The sequence below is a fragment of the Papio anubis genome, chromosome 9 (genome assembly GCF_008728515.1).
Source record: "Papio anubis isolate 15944 chromosome 9, Panubis1.0, whole genome shotgun sequence".
Lineage (NCBI taxonomy): Eukaryota > Metazoa > Chordata > Mammalia > Primates > Cercopithecidae > Papio > Papio anubis.
The window spans coordinates 99,337,533-99,343,856 of NC_044984.1; the positions used below are offsets into that span (position 1 = coordinate 99,337,533).

The 6,324-nt window shown below is 42.1% G+C and overlaps 1 pseudogene; it reads right to left on the reverse strand.

Moving 5' to 3' along the window:
• Positions 1-3,254: 3,254 nt before the first annotated feature.
• LOC110740752 lies at positions 3,255-6,047 on the reverse strand (annotated as a pseudogene).
• Positions 6,048-6,324: the final 277 nt, after the last annotated feature.

The following is a 6,324-nucleotide window of genomic DNA, read 5'->3' on the forward strand; positions in this document are numbered from 1 at the left end:
TTTTTTCCAAATTTTCTCTGATTTTATAGTTATTGTTCCATTATTATTTATTTAATGTATTTATGCCCCCAAACCTTCCTTCCTCCCTTTTTTGGTTTAGGTGAGTTACTGGCTTGTCTATTTTGTTGATTTTAAACATAATTAGCTGTGGTTGGGCACTGTGGTTCACACCTGTAATCCTAGTACTTCGGGAGGCCAAGGTGGGCAGATCGCTTGAGCCCAGGAGTTCCAGACCAGCATGGGCAACATGGCAAAACCCTGTCTCTACCAAAAAAAAGATGTAAAAATTAGCCGGGCAAGGTAACATGGGCCTGCAGTCCCAGCTACTTGGGGAGCTGAGGTGGGAGGATTGCTTGAGCCCAGGAGGTGGAGGTTGCAGTGAGCCAAGATCATGCCACTGCACCCCAGCCCTGGAGACAGAATGAGACCCTGTCTCAAAAATAATAATAGTAAAATTAGCTTTTTTTTGCAGTTTTATTTTACTATTTCTTTTCGATGCAGGGATTGCTTAGTAATATGTTTTTACAGTTTTAGGCGGAAGAGACTTTTATTAAAAATGTCATTGTTTTAAAATTGTATTTAATTGTGGTCACAGAATATAACATATCATTTGTATTTTTGGAATTCATTGAGATTTTCTTTGTGGCCTATGATATTTCAATTTTGTGAATACTCCATGTGACTTCAGAAGGAAGTTTAATCTCTATTATCAGAGTTCAGTGTTCAATATATATTTACTAGATCTACTTTGTCGATGATTTTGTTTAGCTGCTCTAAATCCATACTTTTTTTTTTTTTTGTCTAACCAGGTCTATTCTTTTCTGAGAAAGGGTATTAAACTTCCAATTATTAGCGTTTTTGCTTATTTCTCTTTTTATTCCTTTTACTTTCTGCTTTTTAATGGTTATTGCTGTGTTATTAGGCACACAAATATGAATGATGGTTGTCTTGTTTAGATCATGTCATTTAGCATCATAAAGTGTCTTTCTGTCTCTTTTTGAATTTTTGCTTGTCTCATAACAAAATTGTGCCTCCACTTTGTTTTTACTTGCATACACCTAGTTTATATATAACCACTCTCTCATTTGTACTATTTTCTCTTTTATTTTAGATGAGAGTTTCACTCTTGTCGCCCAGACTGGAGTATAATGGCGCTATCTGGGCTCACTGCAACTTCTGCCTCCTGGATTCAAATGATTCTACTGCCTCAGCCTCCCAAGTAGCTGGGGATTATAGGTGCGCACCACCATGCCCAGCAATTTTGTGTGTGTGTGTGTGTATTTTTAGTAGAGACAGGGTTTCACCATGTTGACCAGGCTGGTCTTGAACTCCTGACCTCAGGTGATCCGCCCACCTTGGCCTCCCAAAGTTCTGGAATTGCAGGCGTGAGCCTAGATGAGTCATTTCTATCCAGCATAGAATTGAATTTTGACTACTTCTCCAATCTGAAAATTCTTTTTCTCTTATAAATGAGTTAAGTCTATTTGCATGTAGTAATACAATTGATGTGCTTCATCTCAGTTTTGTCTTTATAAATCATATGAAGTCTTTCCTATGAAGTCTGTTTTATTTGCTCTCCTTTTTCTGTTTTTTTTTTATTATTTTATTTTAGTATTTAGGAAGATTTGTATTTTGTTCTAATAACTTTATATGACACTATTCAGACTACTCTTATTTTGATATTGTCCTTTATCTTCCTACTATCAACAATATTAAAATTAGCTAGTAACCTCCTCTTTTCTGTCTCCCCTTGCCCCAAATGCCTAATTTAACTTTTTATTTCATTTTTTAAAAGCAATTTTTCTCTTCTCAGATAGTTTCTGCCTTCTCCCCATTTTTTATTTTTGTATTACATCTACATTATCAATACCTATAAAAATTAAATACTATTTTTTTTTTTGAAAGGGACTATCACTCTGTCACTGAGCAGTGGCACTGTGTCAGCTCACTGCAACTTCTGTCTCCTGGGTTCAAGCAATTCCCCTGCCTCAGCCTCCCAAGTATCTGGGATTGCAGGCGCCCATGACCACATCCAGCTAGTTTTTATATTTTTAGTAGAGATGGGGTTTCACCATGTTGGCCAGGCTGGTCTCGAACTCCTGACCTCAGGTGATCTATCCGCCTTGGCCTCCTAAAGTGCTGGGATTACAGGCATGAGCCATGGCGCCCGGCCCATTAAACACTATTCTTTCAAACTTATTCCCATTGTTTAGCGTCAATTCTACTGTAAAATGCTCACCACCATAACTGGGTGACTCTAGTTTAAGGTCTCTCAAGAGGTTGCAGTTAAGCTGTTGGTAGAGCTGTAGTTTCATCAAAAGGCTCAACCAGGTTTGGCTCACGCCTGTAGTCCCAGCACTTTGGGAGGCAGAGGCAGGAGGATAGCTTGAGCCCAGGAGTTTAAGACCAGCCTGGGCAGCAATGTGAGACCCCACTTCTACAAAAAATTAAAAAATCAGCCAGGCATAGTTGGCATGTGCCTGTAGTCCCAGCTACTGGGGAGGCTGAGGTGGGAGGATCATTTGAGCCTGGGAGGTGGGAGGTTGCAGTGAGCCGAAATCATGCCTCTGTACTCCGCCTGGAAGACAGAGTGAGACTCTGTCTCAAGAAAAACAAAACAAAACAAAAAAACAGAAACGGTTTCACCAGGTAAGGACCTGCCTCCAAGCTCTCTTACGCAATAAACTCATACAAGGAACTGACAGGATTCAGTTCCTTGTGGGCATTGAACTGAAAGTCTCAGTTCTGCCTTGAGTATTGGCTGGAGGCCAATCTCAGTTCCTTGCCATGTGGAACTCACACAAGGTAACTCACAACACGCCAGCTGGCTTCTCTCAGAGTGACAGAAAGCAGCAAAAACAGAAGTCAAAGTCTCTTTGTAGTCTAATTTCAGATGTAACACCCCATTACTTTTACTATATTCTATTCATTAGAAGCAATTCACTATATTTAGTCTACACTCAAGAGGAGGAGATTACATAAGGACATAAATACCAGGAGATGGGATCACTGGAGGCTATGCTGGAGACTGTCTGCCATATGACAAATACCTAGGAATGGAATTGCTGTGTCATAGGGCACACGTACATTTATAAGAAACTGCTAACCTATTTTCCCACGTGGTTATACTATTTCATTTTCCCTCCCACAAGGTATAAGAGTTCCCAGTTTCAAGGTTTCTTAACCTTGGCACTATTGAAACTTTGGCCCAGATAATTCTTTGTTCTGGAAGCTGTGCTTTGCTTTGTAGAATGTATAGCTGCATCTCGGACCTCTATGCATTAGATGCCAGTACTCCCTGCTGACTGTGATGCCCTACAATGTCTCCAGGAATTGTCAAATGTCCTTTGGGGCAAAATGACTCACAGCTGAAAACCACTGAATTGCCCCACATCCTAACCAACAAGGTATTTGTAATCTTTAGTTTTAGCCATTCTAATAGAAATGTAGTGTTTTTTTCATTGTAGCTTTAATTTGCATTTTTATAACGACCAATGACGTTACACTTCTTTCTATTTATTTTACATTTGTATGCCTTCTTGATGACGTATCTATTGAGCTTTTCTGCCCATTTTTATTGGATCATTTGTCTTCTTAATACTGAATTGTAATAGTGTTTATATTTTTAGGATACAAGTACAGTCATGCATCATTTAACAATGTTGGATACATTCTGAAAAATGTGCTGTTAGTTGATTTTGTCATGTGAACACGGGAGAGCATACTTGCATAAACCTAGATGCTATAGCCTACTGCACACCTAGGCTATACCGTGTAGCCTATTACTCCTAGGCTACAAACCCAGGAGCATGTGCAGCATGTTACTGGACTGAATACTGCAGGCAATTGTAACACAGTGGTATTTGTGTATCTAAACATATCTAAACATACAGAAGGTACAGTAAAAAATGGTGTTAAAATCATATGGAAACACCTTTGAATATATGGTCCACTGTTGACTGAAATGTTACTGTGCGGTGCAGGCCTGTATTTCATTAGATGTAGGTTTTGAAAATATATTCTCCCAGTCTTGGCTTATCTTTTCATTTAGAGTAGCATGTTTCAAAAGCAAAAGATTTTAATTTTGCTGGAGAAAATGTATCCATTTTTCATGTATGTTGATAACTTTTATGTCTTGTCTTATTCCATTCCGGCTGCTGTAACAAATTACTATAAACTGGATGGACTACAAAAAATAGAAATTTCTTTCTTTTTTTTTTTGACCTCCAAACTTTTTATTTTCCTCCTGCTCCCCAAAGGGTACCCTGTCTTCTGCTGGATTAATGCCTCAGAACTTTGGTGTCCTTCATCTCAGACAACACTTTGCCATCCACTATCTGGCGGGTGGTGGTCTTTTGGATGGTTTGCATGGAGTTGTTGCTGTCCAGGGCATCACCAAGATTGAACTCCTCGCCATCTTCCAGCAGGCGGTGGCAGGTGGCGATCTCAGCCTCCATCTTGACCTTGATGTTCAGCAGGGCCTCGTACTCCTGGGCCTGGCGCTGTCCCTCTGCCAGGGTCTATGCCAGCTCTGACTCCAGGTGCAGCAGGACTCCGTTGAGCTGCTCCATCTGCAGGGTGTGGCGGGCCTCCACCTCCCTCAGGCTGCCCTCCAAGCTGACTTTCAGATTTCTCATGGAGTCCAGGTCAATATCCAAGGACTGGACTGCATGTCTCAGCTCTGTGAGCGTCATCTCAGCAGCTCCAACCTTGGCGGACTGCGTGGTGACCACTTTGGTGCTCTCCTCATTCTTCTGAGACCAGTATTTGTCCAGCTCCTCTTCGTTCTTCCAAGCCAGCTCATCATATTGGTCCCAAATGTCTGCCATGATCTTGGCGAGGTCCTGAGATCTGGGGTCATCTACCTCCATGGTCAACCCAGAGCTGGCAATCTGGGCTTGTAGGCCTTTTACTTCCTCTGCGTGGTTCTTCTTCATGAATAGCATCTCCTCCTTGAGCGCCTCAATCCGTCTCCAGCTGTGGCCGAGTGACACTGGTGTCATCAATGACCTTGCGGAGCCTATGGATGTCACGGGCCATGGCCAGCTCTGTCTCATACTTGACCCTAAAGTCATCAGCAGCAAGACAGACATTGTCGATCTGCAGAACGATGCAGGCATTGCAAAGATCTGAGCCCTCAGGTCCTCAATGGTCTTGAAGTAATGGCTCCAGTCTCTGACCTGGGGTCCCTTCTTCTCCAGGTGCTCCTGGATTTTGCTCTCCAGCTTCTGGTTCTTGGTCTCCAGGCTCTTTGCTCTGTACAGGTAGGAGGCCAGGCAGTCGTTCAGGCTTTGCATGGTCTTCTTCTCGTTCTGGATGCCTCCCATTCCTGCCAGACCCCCAATCATCCCCGCGGCCAGGCCCCCAGACCCCATGCCGCCCAGAAGCTGGTCAAGCAGGATACGGAAATCCAGGAACCAGAGCCCCTGGTGCCTGCATAGACACTGACCATGCTGCTGACCGGCCAGGCACCGTAGCTGGGCGCCTGGACAGAGCCCAGGGACCGGTAGTTGTTGAAGGTGGAGCGAGTGGTGAGGTTCATGGTGTCCGGGGAGGCGGGTGAGAGGACAGGACTCAGACTTTCCCAATGACCAAAAAGTAGAAATTTATTTCTTAACGTTTCTGGAAGCTGGGAAGTCCAAGATCAAGACACTGGGAGATTTGGTATCTGGTGAGGAAGAGCTTGCTCTCAGGTTCATAGATGGCTCCTTCTTGCTGCATCCTCACTTGGTGGAAGGGGCAAGATTGCTCTCTGGGGCTTCTTTTATAAGGACAATAATCTATCTATGAGAGCTCTGTCCTCATGACCTAGTCACCTCTAAAGGCCCCGTCTCTTAGTACCATCACATTGGCAGTCAGGATTTCAACTTATGAATTTTGAAAGGATAGTAGCATGTTTTATCTAAGAAAGTTCTGCCTGAATGAAGGTTACAAATATTTTCTCTTTTTTTCTAGAAGTTTTATACTTTTAGCTCAAGTTTGCCTTTCTGATCCATTTAGATTTAAATTACATTTCTGGTGTGAGGTAAGAGTCAAGGTTCATTATTTTGCATATGGATCCAATTATTCCAAGACCATTTATTAAAAAGAGTACCTTTTCCCAATTATATTATCTTGATACCTATGTCGAAAATCAATTAACTATACATGTGTAGATCGATTTCTTGGATTTCTATGCTGTTCCACTAGTCTAATAGTCTGTCTTTACACTAATACCACTCTGTTTTGACTCTTGTTATCTTTATAATATGTTCTCAAACCAGACAGTGTTACGTCCTACAACTTTATTCTTCTCTGTCAGAAATGTTTTGCCTTTTCATTTTC